A 22775-nucleotide genomic window follows, 5' to 3' on the forward strand; every position below is an offset into this window, starting at 1 on the left:
GCTGAAAGAGGCCATCAGCATCCAGCTGGCCAGATAACCCATGGAAACCCCTCCCAGTGTGTATCCTCTCATCCTGGGCTGCTGCTTATTTGGCAGTTAGACATAGGAGATTTGCAATTTCAGGTACTAGACTTTGTCCTCCATTATCATGTAAACCTTCACAATGGAAAAGCTTGTTGTGTCTTTTGTTTACTGCTAATTCTCTAGTGTCTAGATAGAGTTATCAGCTTCACCTTTGGGCTGAACCTCCCGAAAGTCCTCAAACAGGCCTTCAAGTTCTGACACAATCTCCCCCACCCCATGTGACCTCTGATTTTATCTCCTACTACTCTGTAAAATCTAGCTGGATATATTCAGAGCAGATAAGACTTTTAGGGCATATAAAAGACATCAAGCAGCGAAGTATAGTAGAAAGATTTAGAATGAATCATGTTTGAAGTCTGAGTTCTAGTTCTGCTACTATTTCCTGGGGTGAAACTGAGCCAACTCATGTGACCGTTCTAGGCTTTAGCCTCTACACCGAAAGAGCTTTGGATCAGGGTGCTTCTAATTGTAAATTTAATGGCAAGGCTGTCCTTGGTTATAGCAAAATATAAAGTTGATTTATCCATTCAGAAACATTTCTGTGTATTTTTGGTCCCTGGTGTGAAACTGTGAATCCTAGCCTGGTGATTCATAGGCTAACAGCTGCTTTCCTACCCTCTACCCCAAGCTCAGGGCTGTGCAAAAGGGGTGGCAGTATGTCCAGAGCTGACATCATGCCCTGTTCTTCCCAGGTCCAAGTCATTTCCATCAAGTAGCATTTTCCAGGCTTTTGTCATTCAGGCTTCATCTCCATGATTTTTACTATACCACATTCTAGCTATAGTATTTTTTACTTAGTGTCTTTCTTTAAACAACTTCCTCTTTATATTTTAACTTGCACTCGCCCTAAGCAGTGGTTATAGCTGGGAATAGCTTTGAAATTGGATATGCCAGCTATACTTTTTTTCGAAAGCATATGAAAATACACAACCACAATCCACCATAACTATGTACCACTAAAACTGTCTTGAGTAACTCCAGTGGTTTGCCTTTCACACATTGGGAAACACCCACCTTGAAGATGAGGGACAGAGCTCTGGAGCTTTCACCATCTTCAGTGTCCTTCTTCCAGTGATCTTAAACCTTGGGAGGAAAGAAAAGCCATTCTCAATGAAAATCCAGGGGAGCCTCTTCCAAGGCATTGGAGATTATTCACTTTATTTTGGTTTGGAATGTAGTGCAGAAATGACTAAGCCTTCCCAAGAGGCCAAGGGCTGCTGGAAAGAAGAAAGAAAGGTATTTTGCTGGCTTAAAACATAGAAGTCAATGGCAAAGCAGTATGCTGAAGGGAAAAAGCAATTAAATGAAGCAAAATAAAACAGCAGAAAAGTGAGAGGAGTGGTGGGGGAAGTACTGCAGAGAAATGCAGTTGCTCACAGAAGCAAAGCATTAGTGGAAGGTGAGAGACTTTGCAGAGATCCTCAGTTCCTCCTCATTTTGGACTTACGGAGTCTCTCTCTCTTACAATGTGAGAACTAATTAGATACACACAAAGTCTTAGCTCGGAGGCCCAAAGGATGGCATTCTTCAATACACTTCCTGCTATTGGGATCATGCTCTGAACACGTCAGCTCCTCCATGACACATAGTTTTGGCATGAAAGATAGATTTAAGACTACTAGAGAGAAGGAGTTAGAAATGACTGTGAACTTTGTCTACGCCTTTTCATGCTAGATTAAGAAAGGGAAGGACATTAGCCTTTATCATAATGTAGATTTGATTGACTTAGGCCCACATATCTGTAAGGGTCAGCCAAATTTAAATTGTAAACATGTTTTTAGAAAATCTGAATTCCGCAGCACAACTGATTTGAGCAATTGGAAACAAGATGTAGGACCCAACGCAGGCAATAGTGGAATTACATCTTATGCAAAAAAGGCATCTCACCCCACAAGGAAAATCTGAAAGAATTGGAAGAGGAGGCAGAAGGGGATCAGTGTATCCTCCAGCAGTCAGTGATGACAACATATGAAGATATGACTTTGGGAGAGCTGGAGGATTATGAAGATGAGTTTAATGAGGAGGATGAACGTGCTATTGAAATATACAGATGGCAGAGACTGGCTGAGTGGAAAGCAACTAAGCTGTAGAATATATTTGGAGAAATTTTGGAGATCTCAGGGAAGTACTATGTTCAAGAAGTTACCAAAGCCGGTGAGGGCTTGTGGGTCAGCTTGCACCTTTACAAACAAGGAATTCCCCTCTGTGCCCTGATAAAACCGCACCTCAGCGGACTTGCCAGTAAGTTTCCTGATGTCAAATTTATCAAAGTCATTTCAACAACCTGAATGCCCAGTTATCCTGAAAGGAATCTGCCTGCGATATTTCTTTACCTGGAAGGAGATATCAAATTTCAGTTGATCGATCCTCTGGTGTTTGGTGGCGTGAACCTAACGAGAGATGAGCTGGAGTGGAAACTGTCTGAATCTGGAACAATTAAGACGAACCTGGAGGAAAACCCTAAGAAGCTGGTTGAAGACGTGTTGCTGTCCTCAGCGCTGCACTCTGTCCCCAGGAGGAGGGACAGTGATTCTGAGGGTGACTGAGGCTGCAGCTACTATCACATGCTGAACTTTCTTGTGACAAATTGTCTGGATTTTTTTTTAAAAGGAAGAAGTGTGGCTCTAGCCTGTAATCCCAGCACTTTGGGAGGCCGAGGCAGGTGGATTACGAGGTCAAGAGATCGAGACCATCTTGGTCAACATGGTGAAACCCCGTCTCTACTAAAAATACGAAAAATTAGCTGGGCATGGTGGCACGTGCCTGTAATCCCAGCTACTCAGGAGGCTGAGGCAGGAGAATTGCCTGAACCCAGGAGGTGGAGGTTGCGATGAGCCAAGATCGCGCCATTGCACTCCAGCCTGGGTAACAAGAGCAAAACTCCGTCTTTAAAAAAAAAAAAAAAAGGAAGAAGCAAGAATGAATCCTTCTGGTTTTTAGTTTTATATAAATTATGTTTCAAATCTTTACATTTTAGAAATAATCATTCCTCAAATTCTGTTAAATATTTTGGAACTCTTTTTATTTTTAACTATAGTATTTCCTCTAAAAAAATTAAAACCAGCTATTAGTATGGAAAAAAAAAATTCTGAATTCCAGAGGATTAAAATATCTCTGTTTGGGAACATCTCCCCTGGCACACAGCTGAAGTAAGTGCCTGCAGATGGTCTCATCCCTGAGGAGGGGAACTGTGTTGAGGTCTAGCATGCATTGTGCTGGGCCCCTGTCGAAGCTGATGAGTCCCAATCTAGAATTTTGATTAGGAGGAGGGAGGTATGTTAGAAGCCAAGTCAGCTGCACAAAGGCTGATTGGGGGAAAACACCACCACCACCAAAAAAAAAAAAAAAAAAAACCCCAAAAATACTTCTGTATTGTTTTGTGCTTTTCTGGATTTTTCTGTTTAAAAATAGTGCCCATTAAGAGGGAGAGCTGATATCATTTCCATCCTTTCCAAAAGGGGACAAGGAACTGGGAGGCTCTGAGGAAACTAGGTATGGTCCATATAGCAGATAGGACAGATTCAGCCAAAAGACAAAAAGCTCTTTGTTAAGCTGTGCTGGGAATGCTATCAGTTACTGTTTCCAGGGATGAATTTTAGGGGAAACCTAAGAATTAAATTGCACTCAAAGCACATGAAATGCAGTTTCATATACTGTTTTTCTAAAACCTCAACTAGGATATTCATAATAAGGTTTTGGTTTCTTTCCAGACTTGAGAGAACATTCATTTGAAATTACATTTTTCAGGTCAATTTCGGCCAGCTGTTCTTTAGATATCTCATGAACATTTTCTTTCTTCTTTCTTTTTTTTGGTAGAGCATAGTCCCTTGAACCCTTTTTGAACCTTTTTGGTAGAGATTGTTTCTTTCCTCATTCCCTTGTTATTTTCTCTTCTCTACTTTATTCTTGAGAATCTTTAGAGGTTGGCCTGTAAGCCAAATCCTATTTCTCCAGACCTTTGCCTTCAACGAAACAAAACAAACAGATAATCTTTCACTTTTCAGAATTTATAAGACTCTATCAATGCTTTGACTAAGTCCAACCTTTGTGTAGAGTACATGAATCTCAGCAGCAGCAGTGCTGAGTTAGCCTCTTCCAGAAGGGAATTCACTGCATGGGTGTGGGCCACTGAGTTAAAGTGAGTTTCAGTTGCTACCCTTGCCTAGTTCCTGAAATAGTTCAAGCAAAGTAACAACTCAAATCATTGGAATAGAAAAAAAAAAAAAAAAGGATTATTAAGTGCCTTTTCTTGTATGTGATTTTTATTCTTGTTTATTTGTTTCACATGAACTTTATGTGAACAAAGGGATCTTGGTAAGTACATGCATAGCCAAGCCAAACTTTAACAGAATCCCCTAAGACAAGACAGAAACTATGGGAAAAGCTTTTCTTATTAGATATTTGTTCTGTCTATCCTCTGAAACACTCATTTCTAACATTGCTTTTAAGTAGGGAAAAAAAGTCATTTTTATTATATCTAAACTATTGAAGTAATTATATTTCTGATGGGAAATTTTTAAGTATATGAAATAAAGAGAATGATAGAAGGCTGAGTTGGAAAGAACACAACATCTAATTCAGTCCCCTCTTCTGGTGAATTAGTATTATGCCCATGCTCATGAATTAGTATATTTTCTGTTTTTAATTTCCTCAATTTTCAAACTGTAAAATAAAATATTATGGTGTCTATCTCCTGGGAATGGAAAACACGTGTAAATGTTTGAGAAATTTGATATAGAGAAATTTGGTTTGAAGTTTGTCAAAAAAGATACATGAAATCAAGCCCCAGTAAAATATTGTTCTTGCTTGCATCTGGTTTTTCATGATTTGATTAAATTATTCTTTGTAACACACTCATGAATGATTTTCTAACAGATACATAAATGGGAGGATTACTTGTATGTCATTATGCTAACAATTCCTAGAATTTTGGTCATTGCACAAATACGTCACTTAAAAATTAGTATACATATGTAGACTTTGGTCTAAGTCTTCTATTAAAACAGGAGTTTGAGCCTGTATTGTTATCAATTAATGATTATTATCAATTAACATTTGAGGGTTCCTGAGGCAACAGTACAGATGGAAACCTGCAGCCCCTCACCTTCTCTTTCCTTCCCATCCCTGGCTCTTTAGGGCAGGACTCTCATGCAATCAAGTTGAATGAGTTTTCTGTAGCTGCTATAACAAATTAACCACAAATGTAGTCACCTAAAACAATGCCAGCTTATTATCTTGCGGTTCTGAAGATCAGAGTGTAAAATCAAGGTCCCATCAGGGCTCCAATCCTTCTGGATTCCTTATGGGGAGAATGTCTTCCCTTGCCTTTTGCCACCTCTCTAGGCTGCCCACATTTCTTAGCTCAGAGCCCCTTTATCTCGTCACTCCAACCTCTTACTTCTGTCACCACATCCCCTACTGCTGACTCTGATCCTCCTCCCTCTCTCTTGTAAGGATTCTTGTGATTACATTGGGCCTCTCCAGATCATCCAGGATAATTTTCCCATCCTGAGATCCCTAACATAATCACATTGGTAAGGTCTCCTTACCACAGAAGGTAGCATATTCATAGGCCCTGGGGACTAGGCTGTGGATGTCTTTGGGAGGCCTATCTCCAGGCCCACATGGTTCCAGCTCCATCCTCTACCATCGCTGCCCCTACACTAGAACTGTTTCGTCTGCCCTTGGGAGGACCTCCCCAGGCAAGGGCTCAAGGCCTTAAAAGTGGCCCTGTTACCAGTAGAGGGTCTTGACTGCAATTTGTCCAGGTTCTTGGCATTTTGAACAAATAACAAAATACACAGCAAAGCAAGGAAAGAATGAAGCAGTGAAAGCAGAGATTTATTGAAAATGAAAGTATACTTCACAGGATGGGAGTGGGCGAGCAGTGGCTCAAGGACACTGGTTACAGGGTCTTCTGGGGGTCCAGATACCCTCTAGAGGTTTTCCACTGGGCACCCAGCATACATCCCATGCAAATGAAGTAGTTGCCTCCAATCAATCTGATTGGTTGCTTTCTGAAACCAATCAGAGACTGAAGTCACAAAATTATACTCCTATGTAAGTGTCTGGTTGGTTGTGGAAAGCAACCAATTAAAGGTGCTTTCAAGTTTCCATCTGCCATGCTGAAATGGGGGAGGTTTGTAAAGAGAGTAGCCTTTGGTCCTTTTGTTACTTAAGTGTGAAAAGTTGGAGTTTTCCTTTTGATTTAGTTCTAGGAAGTCAGCGGCAATCAGCCTTAGGTTCCCTGCCTCCAGACCCTGTTCTCCTGCTTCAGCTCAGACCAACTGTACAGGGAATTCCAGGGTCCCTGGTACATGGAGGGTTGTTAGGGTTTAGGAGAAGGTCAGAGGAAGCTCAGTGTGGGCACAGGACTCTCAGATTTTTTGATGCATGAGGAGGAGCATAGACAAAAAAAGGTGAAATTGGGGCGCTCTAAGACTAGAGGTCCAGAGCAGGGGCCAGATGCTGGCATCTACATGCAGTGTTTCTCCAGCAGCCAGGGAAGTGGCATGATTGGTTGCCTGGAGGTAGACAGTGGGCAAATGGAAATGTTGGACCCTTCTAAAGCAGGCAGTAGAAATACAGTGGCAAGGAAGGGGCCCAGTGTTGCTGTATCTTAGCAAAACGAAAAATCTATTTTCATTTTGTTTCAAACAATGTGCAAGCCCCCCAGTAAGTAGCGGGGGGACCAGATATGGCTCTCAGCCCTCCAATTTACAACTGACCCCTGGTTCAAATGAGTCAGCAGAGCATACCTAGGCACAGACGACATTTTATTGAATGAGTGAACAGTGAACTTCAATGTCAAATTCAGAGGTGGTGCATTAATTAAATTACCCGAAGCTGAAAAATTCATCCCTAATTTTGTCACATTGTTCTGTAGGCTCATCAGAGATGTAGCAGGGAGATAATATGACAACTTTAAGATAAATATTAATAAAATGCCCACAATATGGCAATGCCTTCAATTTGTATGAACCCTTTTCTATTATAAATTTCACAGACAGAAAGTTTACAAATTAAATCCCCTTCCCAGTGAAAATTCTGAAGTTAAAATCCAAAGGAATTCAAGTCCAAAATTAAAAGCTCTTCTCTTGTGGAGTTAAAAACCCAAAGGAAATCGAAGTTCCATCACGAAGGCGAAGTCCGAAATTACTTCAGAAATCTCTAAGAAGTTGTTTCATCATCATTTAGTCATTTGACAATAATTTATGGAGCTTCTACCATACACCAGGCACTGTGCTAGGTCCTGGGGGTAGAGCAGTGGAAAAGATACAACCATGCCCTTACGGAGTTGACATTTAAATCGGAAACAACACAGACAAGTAAAATATGTGGTATTTTAGGTAGCGATGATTGCTAAGGAGAAAAGACATAGGAAAATTGAAGGTAGGGGTAGTGTGAAATTTTAGATAGAATGGCCAAGGTTAGTTCTATTGAGGAGGTAACTTTTGAGAAAAGGCCTGAAGGAAATGAAGGAGGTAGCCTGGCAGAGACTTGGTGGGAGACCATGCCAGGACGAGGGAGTAACCAGGGCAGAGGCCGGTGTTGGGTGTGGCCTGGTGTGCTTGAAGAATAGTGGAAGGCCAGAGTGGCTGGAGTGGAGAGAACAGAGATGGGGGATTGTCGAAGGTGGTGGTCAGAGGAGAAAAAGAAGCCAGAGCATGGAGGGTTCCTAAAGATAAGAACTCTGGCATTCACTCTGAGTAGGAGGGGAGCGCTTGGAAGATCTTGAGCAGAGGAGCGCCATGCTGTGACTTGAAGTTGAAGTCAGACCTCTCTGGATGCTGCATTCTGAAGAGGCTGAAGAAAGTAAGGACAGAACTAGAGACAACAGTTAGGAGGCCATTGTAATACCCCTCGGAACAGCTGGTAATGTTAAAATTTGGTGGTGGAAATGGTGGTAATAGAGAAAAGGTCAGATTCAGGATCTGTTTTGATAGTATAACAGGATTTTCTCTTGTATCTGGGGTATAAGGAAATGAGAAGTTATGAATGCCACCCTGGTTGTGTTTTAAACAACCAGAATGGAATTGCTGTTAAGAGAATGGGAGTGACTGGGAAGGAAACAGAGTTTGAAGGAAAGATCAAGAATCTGGGGACATCTGAAGCCCTAAGCATCTATTAGGAAAAGTAGATGAGTAGGTATTTGAAGGTGTCTGGAGTTCAGGGGAGAGAGCCAGACTGGAGATATAAATTTGGTGATTGTTGGCATGTAGATTTTATTTAAAGCCTCAGGACTGGATGAGATTCCCTGGAAAGTGTGTGTGGATGGAAAAAAGAAGAGTTTCTAGACCGGAACTCTGGGTGACTTCAACATAGAGATCAGGAAGATGAGGGGTAATCAGGCAAGGAAAATCATATGGGAAGGTAGGAATTAGAAGTCATTTCTTGGAGAAGGTACTGAACAACTGTGTGAAATGCTGCTGGGAGGTGGGAGAGTGAAGGCTGAGAACTGGCCGTTGTCTTTAACAACCTGGAAGTTAATGGAGACTGATATGAGAAGACTCAGCTAGACTAATGGATGCTCTAGCCTGGCTATCTTCCAGGAGTAGATGTGGTTCTCTCAAGGACTGAAGCGCTAGGAAATAGAGTTAGACACAAAATCACCCAAGTAGATCACTTTTTAATGCATCTGAAGAGTTGATAGTCAACCTAAGATTATTATAGAATGAGCCCCATCCACTTGAAATTTAAATTAAGACAGTCTGTGGCTCCTAAAAAATTATTTTAGGCACAAGGATAGTCCCCAAACCAAGTATTAATTATTGTCAAAGATCATAGCAGAAATACAATGACACTGAGTAAAGGAGGGTAGGTAGAGAAAAATCTTGATTTCAGTTGCACCAGGATCCAGTAAACCTACTGTACTGGAGAGCATGACTTGTGAATTCACACTTAATGGAAGAAATATCACAGGCAGAAACACTTCCACTGCGGTCACCCAGAAAGAAAGAGAGAGAGAGAGAGAGAGAGAGAGAGAGAGAGAGAGAGAGAGAGAGAGAGAGAGAGAGAGAGAGAGAGAACCCCAGCAGCTCTCCCCACAATATAAACCTCCTTAAAGCACAGGCTACTGCCATGTAAGTATTCATGTTTCCTGCAGGCAGTTGATACCCCAAAGAGAAACAATGAGTGAGGAAGGGCTGAGGCTCCACATTCCTAGTTTCTATCCCCAAAGAACTGATGAGAGAAAACACTGCTTCTCCCCCAGGACAGTGAGGCAGGGAGAAGAGAGGCTAGGAATAGCCCTTCAGGTGTCCTCCTAAACAGAAACTCAGGGAAAAGATTTGACTTCTGTGCCTCAAACTTCAACAAACAGCAGGAAAGGGAATGCAAACCATTTTATTTGATTGGTTATTTGGTATAAGATTGATTGGGAATAATGATAAGTTATCTTTGGCTACAATGAAATTAGAAACGTGTTTTCATCATTCAAAATCTCTGTTGGTCTGGATGTAGAATATTTATATACATGGTCTTAGATGTGCATGTGTGCATGTCTGTCCATGATCAGAGAGAAGCTAGAACCCTGTTACTTCTTGCTGACTCCTTGAACTGTCCCATCTGCTGATGAGAGCACTTACTATAATAAAAATATTCTAACCAATCTGTTATAAACTCAAATCTATTTTGAGTCCTTCATTTAAGACAGATAAGATTACAAGGACTCTTCATCCTTCTAGAAAATCGGAACAATCCTATCAGGCCATAGAAAATACGACTTTTCTTGTCAAGCATTTATAAAGATGCTGTTTGTTGTGACCTTAAAATGCCTGTCTCACCTCTCTCTCTCAGAACTCTCTCCTTTACTCTGTCAGCATTAAGATTCTGCTCTTCCATGGAGCATCTGTAATTAATCCCACCAGCCCTCATCAGCACTGGCACTCCATCCCTCTCACATGCACTGTGGCTTTTGCAGGTCATGGTCCTGCTTTGTTGTTGGTCGTTGATATCCTTGTATGTAGAGGAGACACATCTGCACACACTGTTAGCCTTGGAAAGAAACTGGAACTTACAACTCCACAGGTAACTTGAAGTGGAAAGTTTCATGTTCTCTGGGCCACTGATGGCAGTAAGTAGACTTGCTTTAAGTGTCTTATAGATTGATTGAGCTCAACTGAAATTATGTATAGCATGTGGAAATGCTTTTGAACATATATAATGCTATCTGATTACAAGATGCTGTTCTGATTGTTGGTTAATGTAGTTCAGTTCTCTGTTCTGTTGCATGTTATATTCATGTGGGGAGATTTTAAAAAACACTAATGCCCAGGTTCCAACCCCCAGAGATTCTGAGTTATTGCTAAGGGATGCAAAGCAGGCATCAGTATTTTTTAAAAGCTCCCCTCCGTTAGTACTTAAACCACACCCTGGTTTCTCCTTTCTTGCCAAGTAAGTCTTCCCCTAATGTTCACACCACTCACTACTGCATTTCATCCAGATTTTTGTCAAATGTCACTGCCTCAGATAGCCCTTCCTCCACCCTTCTGTCTAAAATAGTCCTGCCCACTCTCACCTGTCGCTCTCTAGCCTCTCAAAGTGCTTTTGTGTTTTTCAAAGCATTTAATGGTTACCTAATATGATACTAATATGTGGAATGATAAAGAATTGAATTCTATTCAAGGCAGGAATGGAGGCCTGCCCTCCCAAGGAAGCATCTCTAAATTTCCAATCCCCTATTATTGTAAGAATACCAACGACAGAATGGAATGCCAGCCTAAATCCTCCTGGCTGGTGGGAGAAAGCAGACGATGATGGAGGAAGCCTGGGTTGCAAAAAAAAGTGAGAAACATGGTTTAAAGACATTTCAAAAAGAAAGGGGAGGGGATAGAAGTGATACAATCTTTCCAAAAATTGAAAGCAAAACTTTGGCAGAGGCCAAGTTGGCAAATGGAAAGAAACCTCATCCCTGCAGTACAGAACCGATATCCAGACTGAGTGGGTAGATCTAGTTGGTCAAAGAAAAACCCCCAGGTTGATAAGAAAATAGTCACAGGTGAGACAGGCTCGATCTTCCTCCATCCCACACCTTGCACTGTGAGAATGACTCCCAAATGAAAGGGAATGAGGAGGAGATGGAGTGAGGAGGAGGTTTGGGAGCTGGGTGGGAGTTCTGAGGTGGTGAGCACACAGTGTGGAGAAAGAAACAGGCCCCGGGGTCAGCTTGCTTAGATTCGATTTCAGAACCACTGCTCAGGAGCTGTGAGGACTTACTTGCTTGACTTTTCTTCCTGGGTCTTCATGTCTGAAGATGACAGAAACTCCCGATTTATTTGGGTTGTTTTGAAGCTTAAATGAAATAATATATAAAGGTTTGTAGCAGAGTACTTGGGTGACAGTAAGGGCTTAACAAATGCACATTATTAATACCGCCTTTTGTCTATAGCCATACCATGCTGAATGCTCCTGATCCCATCTGATGTCAGAAGCTAAGTAGGGTTGGGCCTGGTTAATACTTGGATGGGAGACTGTATGGGAATACTGGGTGCTGTAGGCTTATAAAAAAAAATACTGCCTTTTTTTTTTTTTTTTTTTGAAGGCAGTAAACTGCTAGAGAAAGCTGGAAAAACTTTTCTTTAGTCATATAACATTCATCCTGGCAAGCCGAGGACAGGGCTTGTGACCTGACTTTGACTCTTCCCCAAATGCAGAAGGGGTTTTCTGTTTGTCCCTGTTAGAGAAAACGAGTGTGTGATTAAATGATAAATGACAGCAATCAAAGTCCGTGAGAAATATACACAGCTTTACTTGGGTATTTGTCATTTTTGAAAATTTTAATTAAAATTGAGTGTCTTCATTATGCTATGAGATATTAATCACTAATTACTATTTGCTTGTAATTTGAATAGTTTGCTTTTAGAAAAAAGCATAGCAAAGTGAAGAACATACTAAACATTTTCTAACTTTTGCCCAAGACTTTGAAAGATCAAGACTAAGGAGGCCTCATGGATCATAATTAAAACACCATTCATTTGGAAAGAGCTCCTAAAAAAAGTGTCGTGTCTGTAGCCTCAAGCTTGGTTAGGGGAAATTCTGTGAGTCCTAGAAAATATCACAGTTTCCATAAGGAGTTTATTATTGTATAGATTTACTTTACGTTAAAAACTGTATTCCTGAAAAACTGCAGCTAAAACAAATTTTTATAATTTTATCCATTTCTTCATTAGCATATATTGTAATATCTGTGGAAGTCCATCCTTTGTTTTGGATTGATTTTAAGTCATGATAATTTCAAATTCTTAAATGAATACTTGGTGGTATCATGGAAGGCAACAGTCTTGTTTACTACTTAAGGGCAGCCTGGTGATGAATCCTTTTGCAGATTTGTGGAATTATTATTATTTTAAATGACAGTTGCATAATTGTGATATAAGTGATTGCAAATTCTCTGAGGGCAAGGAAATGCATCTTCTATTTATAGCAGCGCCGTACAGTGAAAAAAAAATAGTACCTGGACATGGAGTGGAGACCTGAGAATACACGAAGCCTTGAAAGCTAACTTATGGGGATGAGGCATCTACTTTTGGTGAACACTGATGTTCTCCTCTGCCTTCCTATCTTACGAACGCATAGGGTTTCAAATGGAGTCATATATAAAAAATGCAACAAAATATGCAACAATAGAAACCTAAGGTTGTCTTTACAGCAGTTGCTCAACACAGAGCTGTCTAATGATTCATTACCGTCGGATGTATTTGTTCTTTTAGATTGCAATTTTCATGTTTACTTTTCTTGAGGTAGGGCACTTGTATATTTTGGTGAGCTGTTTTGTTTTCGCTTTTTATCATGCATATGGGCTTAAAATATTTATTTTGGTTTGCTCCGACTATGTCTTCCAGGGTTTCATGAGGTCTTTATTCCCTCTGCTCCTCCTACCTGTGTGTTCCACCCATGTTTTTAGCAGTTCTGTATATACTGTGGTTGACAGCTAGAGCCACAGTGGTCTCTCCCAATGTAAGCTGAGAAACCCTCCCGAGTCGGAGGGTGGCAAGAATTTAGTGAGCTCCACAGTCAACTTCCCCTCAGCCAGGGATCTCTCAGTTTCCTGTCCGCTCAGCCCCACAGCAACCCAAATTAAGAGGAAAAAGTTGCCCATATTAGTTTTCTTTTGCTGATATAATAAATGACTACAAACTTCATGACTTAAGTAACACAGAATTGCTGTCTTACAATTTGGGATGTCAGAAGCCTGAACTGAGACTCCCTGAGCTGAAGCCAATGTATAGACAGGGCTAGTTCCCTCTGTGGACTCCAGGGGAGAATTCTTTTCTTGCTTTTCTAGTTCTAGAGGCATGATGAGTTTTTAAATGTATTACCTTGGCTTTTAAATATAATTTATTTTACCATAAGCTTGTATAATTTAATTCTAAATCATGACTGTGTTTAAACCAGCTTACAATATTCTGAAAATTTAACAGTCAGCTTTCAGGGTCAGTACAAGCAGTTATAGCTCACCGCTTCCTCCATGTCCTAAACAATCTCCATATACTGCTGTTTCTTGATTTTTAACACAATCTCCTTGTAATGGAAGATGATGATTTAGCTCCTCTCATTCCCCTATTCCCCAGCTCTCCCTCAATTCTCCAGTGCACACCTTCTCTTCCAGTTTCTCAATACAATACTATGACCATTATAAGTTAAAACAGTATTCACTGTTTATGTCATTATGGTCACCTCATTATAGCCAACACATAAACCACATGGATACATGTGATGATTCCATTTCCTTTCTCGTACAACTTTTTTAATTCTCCTGGACTTAGTTGTTAATGGCCACAGCTCCAGGAGAGCAGACCAATTTTCTCAGTAAGGGTCAACATTTCAGGTGCTTTGGTGGTTTCTTCTTCATATGTTTCTTGGAGCTGTCTTTAAGGGAGCTCTCTGCTCTTCTGTTTCAATCAGGAGTTATTATTCTCTAATCCTTACTACATACTGTTGTTCCAAGAATCACTTCATCATCTTGGGAGGATTCCCCTGTTTCTTGTGTTGGATGTCCTCCATGGTCCTCGTCTTTCCAAGTTTTCATCCTTGTTTTTATAGAACCCAACCTCCAGTAATTTCCTGAGACAGCAGCTTAACAAAGGGTGCATTGGAGGTAAGTTTCACTACTTGCATGAGTGAAAATATATTTATCATCGTTAAGTTCTTGATTTCAAGTTTAGCTTGGAATATAATTCATCACTGACAAAATTTCCTCTTAACATTTTGAAGACAATGTTCCATGGTCGTCTTAAGTACAATGCTCATTTTGAAAAGTTTCAAAAATGCAATTCTGATTTCTAAGTCTTTAAAAAATAATATCATGTATCTCTAGAAAGTTTTGAATCTTCTCTTTATCTCTGACATTCTAAAAATTTAACAATGCTATGCCCTATTCAAGTCTTTTTAAAAATGTATTGTGTCAGGCCTTTGGGTTCATGGGCACATTCCATCTGGAAGCTCATGCTCTTCATTTTGGGAAATGTTCTTGTATTACTGTTTTGGGAACATACTGATATTTTCTCTTGCAGAATTTCTATTGTCCCTAATAGAACAAGGATATCTTGGTTTAATGCTCTTCTTATCCGTTCTCTCTATTCTTCTTCCTCACACTTCTTTTCTTTCTTTTTATACTATGTGTAGGAAGATTTCTTAAATTGCATCTCCAAAATTGTTTATGAAACTTAAAATATTTCTGTTCTCATGCTTTTAGCTTCTAGGACCTCTTTGTTAATTTGCTAAGGGGTTCTTATCTAGCCTCCTATTATTGATAATGGATATAGTATCTTATGCCTTTCTGAGGCTATTAATGATCATCGTATTAGTCAGGGAACAGAACTAATTGGATAAATTAGGGACATAACTAATAGGATAAATGTATATATGAAGGGGAGTTTATTAGGGAGTGTTGACTCACATGATCACAAAGTGAAGTTCCACAATAGGCTGTCTGCAAGCTGAGGAGCAAGGAAGCTGGTCCAATTCCCAAAACCTCAAAAGGTAGTGCAGCCTTCAGTCCTTGGCTGAAGGCCCAGGATCCCCTAGCAAACTCACTGGTGTAAGTCTACGAGTCCAAAAGCTGAACAACTTGAAGTCTGATGTTCGAGGGCAGGAAGGATCCAGCACTGGAGAAAGATGGAGGCCAGAAAACTCAGCAAGCCTATTCCTTCCAACTTCTGCCCGCTTTATTCTAGCCATGCTGGCAGCTGATTAGATGGTAGCCACCCAGACTGCAGATGGATCTGCCTCTCCCAGTCCACTGACTCGAACGTTAATCCCCTTTGGGAACACCCTCACAGACATCCTCAGAAGTGATATTTGCATCCTTCAATCCAATCCAGTTGACACTCGGGATTAACCATCACAACTGTCCATTTTTTTGTGCCTTTAACATTTTTTGTTTCTTCCAAGTTCATTTTGTCTCTTGTTTTGTTGCATGTCTTCCGTTAGAGATTGTTCTCAAATATCTGGTCTTTCTGTTATCCATGCACAATTAAGTGTCATGTACTCACAAGCTCATTGGAAACCCTGCATGCAGGAATGGAGCTCCTTGGGATTCTCTGTGGGGCCGTCATTCAGACACTGGTTCATTTTGTTGAGGAACCCATAAATATCTGTACCGTAGACTTTTCCCTAGGGCTATTCTATTTCTTCAAAGAGAAATCCTCCATGTTTTGCCAGGCTGCTACCATTCTAGATGCTGAGTACAGGATGGGAGCTGTGAATCCCATTTCAGCCTCTGGTCTTACTCCCGCTCCCTGCTGTGCCTTTCCTTCCAAACTTCTCTGGTTCAGTCTCTTGTGAGTAAACCTCCAGTACCAGGCTGGGAAAGGGGAGGAAGTAGCCTAGCTGTGGGGTAAAGAAGAGTATGTTGGAACGGAAATGCTTTCTAACTACCTTTTTATCACCCTTCTTGTTTTCAGTTCCGCCCCTCACTTTTATTTTCAAGGGCATCACTTTTAGTTACCTGTGATTTTTCTGGCTTCCTAAGGGCAAATCATTGACTTCAATCTCTGCAGGAAGTTAATTTCAGTTTTTCTCCCCTCTGTAAATCCAACCACGTGTGAAACCGCTTTCCATTTTCTGAAATTTTGTTCATATCTCTCTTCTGATGTTATGTCTTCTGCATCCTCTTTGACATGTGGATTTAAATTATATTCCTTTACTGTCATTTTTATTAGAATTTTGTCTGGGAAACAATACCAATAGGTATATTCAATTTGCCATTTTTAACATGAAGTTTGTACATTTGGTGGTAAGGGTTTTGTTGTTTTAACAAATTGCTCTCCGAAAAGATTGAATCAATGTCTATCCCATTGGTAATGCCAGTGCTCATTACTCTACGTCCTTGCTGACACTAGATATTGTCAGTATATATTTGTATCTTTGCTAATTTGTCAGGAAATATTTTATATCTCATTGCTATGGTGAACTAGGGCTAGTGGGTTTTCTGGGATGTGGAATATTCAGTGCTAAATCCGAGAAAGTCTTGGACAAACCAAAACAGATTGGTCGCCTCACTAATTGCTTTAATTTAATTAACATCATAATTTCCTCAAAACTCTTTGAAGTTGAATTAATTGTTGATGCTGAAAGAAGAAAGAACTCTCTATCTTGTTCTCCCTCTTTTGCTTCCATTTGCTTGACATTTCCCCCTGTTTCAACAGTCACCAGATTTTAACTTGCTGTCCTCTTCTGCATGCAAATCTCTGCCTTTTTTTCCTCTGGAGATAGCAGAGCAAATCAGAGGTGCTGTCTGGAGGTGTGCTGGCAGGATCAATGGTATTAGCAAAGAAGTCACTGAAGCCACTATTATTTCTTTGGGCCTGATGCTTGAAGACTAAACACAGTGAAAAGTCAGAGTTCTGCAGGAGAGAGAAGTCAGAACCCCTCTGAGTGAGTAGCTATGTGCATCTGTGTCAGTGTTAGACTGTGTTTGGGATGGGAGCCATGTTGGAAATTCATGCCAAGGAGAAACTGAGAAGTTGTGCTCCCAAATAGGTTTTATTGAAACTATCCCAATTGAAAGAACTGTGAATCTAAAAGGAGACAGAGTTAGAGGAGGAAGATGGACAGTGTTATATACTCAGTGAAAGTTAAAATTTGAAGCACATCTTAACATCCTATTATTTATTCACTATGTTGCTATGATACAACCTTCTGGTAGCAATGCTTGGTTCATAAGGAATTTTGGAATTATCTTCATTTATTTACTCAGGGGACACTTGGGATTACAGGGGAAAGAGCTCACAGCACGGTGGGGAGGAGAGGTATTAGTGAAGGGCGGTGAGTGTATGTACAGTGGAAGGAATAGTCTACCTGAGGAGTGGGGGAGGGTCAAAGTAGATAAGGCTCTATTGAAGGTGGGGGTCTAAATGACTCCTAATGGAATGAAGCAATTTGCCAGGAGTGGAAGGAGCCAGGACATCATAAGGAACCTGTATGTGTTGTGACATGGCACTGTGAATAGCTATGATGTGTTTGGGGATTGGGTTTGGCTTTGTGGAGCGCAGCAAGCTATGGGGCTGGGTAAGTAGGATGAGCCTGGATTCCACGAGCTCCTTTATACCTTGTTAAGGAGTAGGATTTTCTACCACAGAGGATATTTTATTGGCTCATTAATTTTACTGTAAGATTCCATATTTATATAAATAAGTTCTGATATTTTAGTTCACTTAGACTAGCAGTTTTCTTTCTTTCTTTTTTTATTAATAGCAGCACTGTTTCTTCAGATAAAATCTTACGCATAAGCCCATGTAGACACCTGTAAGATCAGGCTGGGTGTGGCGGCTCACACCTATAGTCTTTGCACTTTGGGAGGCCAAGGTTAGCAGATGGCTTGAGGCCAGGAGTTGGAGGCCAGCCTGGGCAAGATAGAGAAACCTCATCTCAATAAAAAATATAAAAGTTAGTCAGGCATGGTGGCATCCGCCTGCGGTCCAAGCCAATCTGGGGCTGAAGTGGGAGAATTATGTGAGCCTGGGAAGTGGAGGTTGCAGTGAGTCAAGATTGTACCATTGCATTCCAGCCTGGGTGACAGAGCGAGACCTTGTCTTAAAAAAGATCAAACTGAACCAAACAAAAACAAACAAAACAAGAAACAAGTAAGATCAGAGCTGCTATAGTTGATGCAGGGTTGGGGCTTAGATCCCATTCTTCACCTTTTCCTATTCCAAGGCTGCCTCCAGGAAACGCTTGGTGTCCTGCAGAGGTGAGTCTGAAAACAACTGACAGCCTGAGATCAAATCCTGAGGGTGTCACAGCAAGAAGTATCAGTGTTCATGAAGATATCTACATTTGATCATATCTGGACTTCAAAAAAAGGAAGGGAAAATGATTATGAAGACCTTAAAATCAGAAGCAAATAACATGACATCAACAGTACAGTAGGTATGTTAAGAGCTTTGAGCTTCTAAGATACAACTGTCTTTTATTTCTGTCTTTCTGGCCCCTCATTGTTGGTTCTGGGGATCACCCCTATTCCCTCTGATTTATTACTTATGTTTCATGTTTTCTCTACACCCATAATGTCATTCTCCACTTACGTACTTGTACTTTTACCTTCCATCTGAGGCCCTGATGTATCTCTATCAAGATGTGCAATGATCATTGCAAATCCTCTTATTATCATTCCCTCTAAACTGGAGATTCAATATCTTGAGTATATCCGTGTCTCTAAATGTAGCCATTTCTATCAGGACTGACTGTATTATGCTGCTCTAACAAACAGCTCCCCAGTCTCAGTGGCTTATTGCAACTGAAGTTAATTTCTCACTCACATGAAATCCTCTCTGGGTACAAATGGCTCTCTGGAGTTGCTCATTCAGATGTACACTCAACATTCTAGGCTGCCTCTCATCTTATGATGATTCACTTCCAGGAAAAGGTAAGACTGAGGGATCTCACAACAGCAATCAAGTGTTCTGGTCTGGAAGTGACAAATATCACTTCTGCTGACAACTCATTGGCTAGAGCTAGTCACATAGTCCTACCCAACATCAAGGGGGATGGGGTATTATCCTCCTAAGTGTCTAGAAGAGAAGAGGTCTGCGCCCTCTCCATCACTTGCAACTACTCTTCTTTCTGTTAGGGATGCTGGTCCCATCTGACTACCTGACACTTGCTCATTCTTCATGCTCTGAGCATTGTTTCCATGACATTGTTTCTCTGACTCCTCTTTATCCTCCCTCCCCTCCTCCTCCTCCCAGCCACCTCATCAGGAGGCTCTGACCCATGTGTCCAAGTACGGTGCTCACTTCTAACCCACACCTGCAATTTCTGGTGTATTTTGTGAGCATACCAGTCTTTTCCAGTTGGACAAGCACAGTGGCTATATTATTGATCACAGTATCCCCAGTACCTAGTAGTGCATACTACCTTTAGGTGCTCATTGAGGTTTATTGTGTAAGATGAATGGATAAATGTTGCAAATTCCTAAACATGTGATTCAGATGCCCAGTCTTACTTTATTACTTTATGAAATTTTTTTTAAAAACTATATGATATCATATCAAAATATGTTGTTATACTTTAGGGTAATTGGTGTGCTACCTGACTTTAAGCATAAGTCCCATTTTTTGATGGGAGTCTAGAAAAACTATATTCAGCAGCAAAGTGAGGTTTGAAACTTAAACTATTGATCAATTTCTGGTCTTATGCTAGAAGGAATGAAGCATCAAGGAAAAGAAAAGACTTGCTGTCAAGACCAGGAAAATATGACGATAGCATAAGAGAATATGAGAAATGAGGGGAAAGTGGAAAGGCAGCAAGTGGGAGAGAAAAAGCCCATTAACAGTAGAACGTGAATGTAGTAGCTTTCTGACCCATGCACTTAGGGAATGTGCTTCACCCCTAAAATGCTGCTTAGTGTCTTCGGTTGCAAGTAACCAAATTGAAACCAGATTGAAAGTAGAGTGAGACAGTTGCCAGCATGAGAATCATGTGATCTGTTTAAAGGCAGCCGCTTGTATACAGGGACCAACACGCATCTCTAGGGCAGCAGCTGGTGCACCCTTCAAGCGCAGACCCTAAGGGCTACCCCACGCAGCGCCTGCTACCAATGGTGCCAAAGACTCAGAGAGACCTCATTGGCACAAGGGAATACTCTCTTCTTTATGAGTAAAGAGCAAGTAGAACTAAAGATTTCACATTTTAAGTGTGCTTTATATTCCTTCTCTTATGGGGCTCAAGCCAGCTTTTGGGCCAAAGCAGATGTTATATCTGACATAGAGTCCTCGAAGCAGCAGCAGTTCTTGAAAGTTCCTCTTCGGGTATTTGTGCCTCATGCAGTGGCTTACAGGTCAACCGGGCTTCTTCCCTGACTTTTGACGTATAAGAGCTTGAGTTTCAAATGGGTTTGGTTATGTCACCCTTGAGTGGTGGAAAGGAGATTAAATGGAAATGAGGGGAGCAGGGTCCTCTGAGGATGTTTAAACAGATGGAAGTCAATTGTCTCTTGAGAAGAGAAGAGGCTATTGAGTTTTCATTCCTCGATCTGCTCCTTTTCTGTTAGCAAAGAACAAGCACCACTCTCCAGCAATTGCTTTCCACTGAGCTCCGCCTCCCTGGCCCCCTGTGAAAACCTAGGGTTCAACTTAGTTCACTCAAAATTAGAAAATTAAATAGTCATTTGTTTCTTCTTGTGCATAGGGGGGACCATTTTCTTTCCCTCTTTCAAAATTTCCTAGGTCTTGTGAAGCATTATTAATACCAGAAAGAAATACATTCTAATAAGCTTATATCTCATTTCTACATAAAACCATCAGGTTTTAGTACTGGGATATTTCGATTCCTCTGTCTTTTAGGCTTGCCACCAAAATTGCCATGAAGTGTTTTCACTTCTTCTCATTTATTTTTATGGGATTTTTATTCCTAAATATCTTTTCATCCCAGCCAAAGGGAGAAATGTTAATATATCTGCCATCCAGGAGGTTACAAAGCTGGCCTGGTCAGGTTTTCTGTTTTCTTGTTTACTTATTTATTTTTAGAACTTTGTTTTAAACACTTACTTACCATGTAACTAATGCCTGATAGTATTGAAAGCACTTTCTGGATTTTACTTTATTTAATGCTCATCAAACCCTATGAAGTAGGTACTGATATTATCTTTATTTTACAGATGAGGAAACTGAAGTAAAGAGAAGTGAAATGAAAGTTAGTGAGTGGAACCAGGGTTTGGACATGGGCAATCTGGCTCTAAAATGTGTGCTTCTAACTACTATGTAATGCTGCCTCACAACTTATCTCACAAATCAATATTCTGGATCAGTGGATGTTGACTGGCCTGCAAATGTATTTTGTATGGCCCATACACAATTCAGAAGTTAAAAATATTTACATAGAAATCTGCATTTCCTGACTTCTTTTGAAAATGGGAATACCCAACATCATTAGGCTTGAATTTCCGATACGGCAATGACAGCTGAGCAATAGTCATATGTTTGGATGAGGCACCCAGTCTCCAATTTGCGTCGTCCCCACCAGTGCAGACCATAGTAGCTACTTAATTTCCTGCCTGCCTCAGAGAAGCTTCTGAGCTTGTGAACTCTCTTCTAGCTGCTCTATGTATGACACTGCCCCGGTACAGCAAGGGCCTCCTGCAAAATGCATTTCTTAGTCTTCAATACTCATTTCTCCTTGTAATTGGATTTCTGGTAAGTTACATTTCATAGTGGATCTATCCCAAAGATAGAGACTGAGTGGAAGTGAGTCACTCGCCCTGGCCTCCATTGTTCTGGAAAAGGTTCCAGCCACGTGGTTGATGTTAGCTGGTTTGCCAGAGCCAGAGGTGGGTTGCAGGACAGACACACCTGCGTCTAGTAGTGAAAGGTAAGGTTCAAAGGCCAAGGCCAGCCTGAGGTCTGAGGGACCAAGGGCATCACAGAGGCCAGAAGGTCAAAGGTAGACATGAAAGGTATTAGGAGAATAAGGAAGTGAAAAAACACATAGTACAGTGTATCAGAGGAGGAGTTCCAGGCTGGGAAATATAACTCCCTTGGGAAAGTCACCACCTGTCTGCTGAATTCACATTTCCTTACCCACGCGTCTCACTCCATTCAGGTTGCCATAACAAAATCCCTTAGACTGGGTAACATACAGATGATAGAAATGGATAATAGAAAGTTACCGCTCATGGTTCTGGAGGCTGGGAAGTTCAAGTTCAAAGATGCCAGAAGGTTCAGTGAGGTGAGGGCCTGCTCCTCATTCTTACTGCATCCTTACATGGTGGGAGGGGTGAATTAGCCTCATATGGTAGAAGGGACAAGAATGTGCCCTTCACCTTGTTTTTCATTTTTTATTTTTTTTTAGATGGAGTCTCATTCTGTTGCCCAGGCTAGAATGTAGTGGCACGATCTTGGCTCACTGCAAACTCCGCCTCCCAGGTTCAAGTATCTTAGCCTCCCGAGTAGCTGGGACTATAGGTGCCTTCCACCACACCTGGCTAATTTTTGTATTTTTAGTAGAGACAGGGTTTCATCTCGTTGGTCAGGCTGGTCTTGAACTCCTGACCTCAGGCGATCCACCTGCCTCAGCCTCCCAAAGTGCTGGGATTACAGGCGTGAGCCACCACGCCCGGCCCTTCACCCTGTTTTATGAGGACACTAATCCCATTCATGAAAGCAGAGCCCTCATGACTTACTCACTTCTCAGAAAGGCCCCACCTCTTAATATCGCTATAATGGAAATTGGGGCTTATCATAAATTTTGGA

The 22775-nt window shown here is 41.1% G+C and overlaps 1 protein-coding gene and 2 pseudogenes across 15 annotated transcripts in view; all 3 read left to right on the forward strand.

The window, feature by feature from the left end:
• The window catches only part of NCALD (neurocalcin delta), a 471461-nt gene that overhangs the window by 266585 nt on the left and 182101 nt on the right, over window positions 1-22775 (forward strand). Inside the window, exon 4 of one of the 15 annotated variants that reach the window (XM_078353440.1) lies at window positions 10007-10113. The exons of the other annotated variants lie outside the window; for them this stretch is intronic. The gene's annotated coding sequence lies outside the window, so the exon portion shown is untranslated. The remainder of the gene's footprint in view (window positions 1-10006; window positions 10114-22775) is intronic. 15 annotated transcript variants of the gene reach the window in all.
• Window positions 1905-2760, forward strand: LOC144579786 (phosducin-like protein 3 pseudogene; annotated as a pseudogene).
• On the forward strand, window positions 11466-11584 carry LOC118148725 (5S ribosomal RNA; annotated as a pseudogene).

Source organism: Callithrix jacchus, chromosome 16, assembly GCF_049354715.1.
Source record: "Callithrix jacchus isolate 240 chromosome 16, calJac240_pri, whole genome shotgun sequence".
In the NCBI taxonomy this organism is placed as follows: Eukaryota; Metazoa; Chordata; class Mammalia; order Primates; family Cebidae; genus Callithrix; species Callithrix jacchus.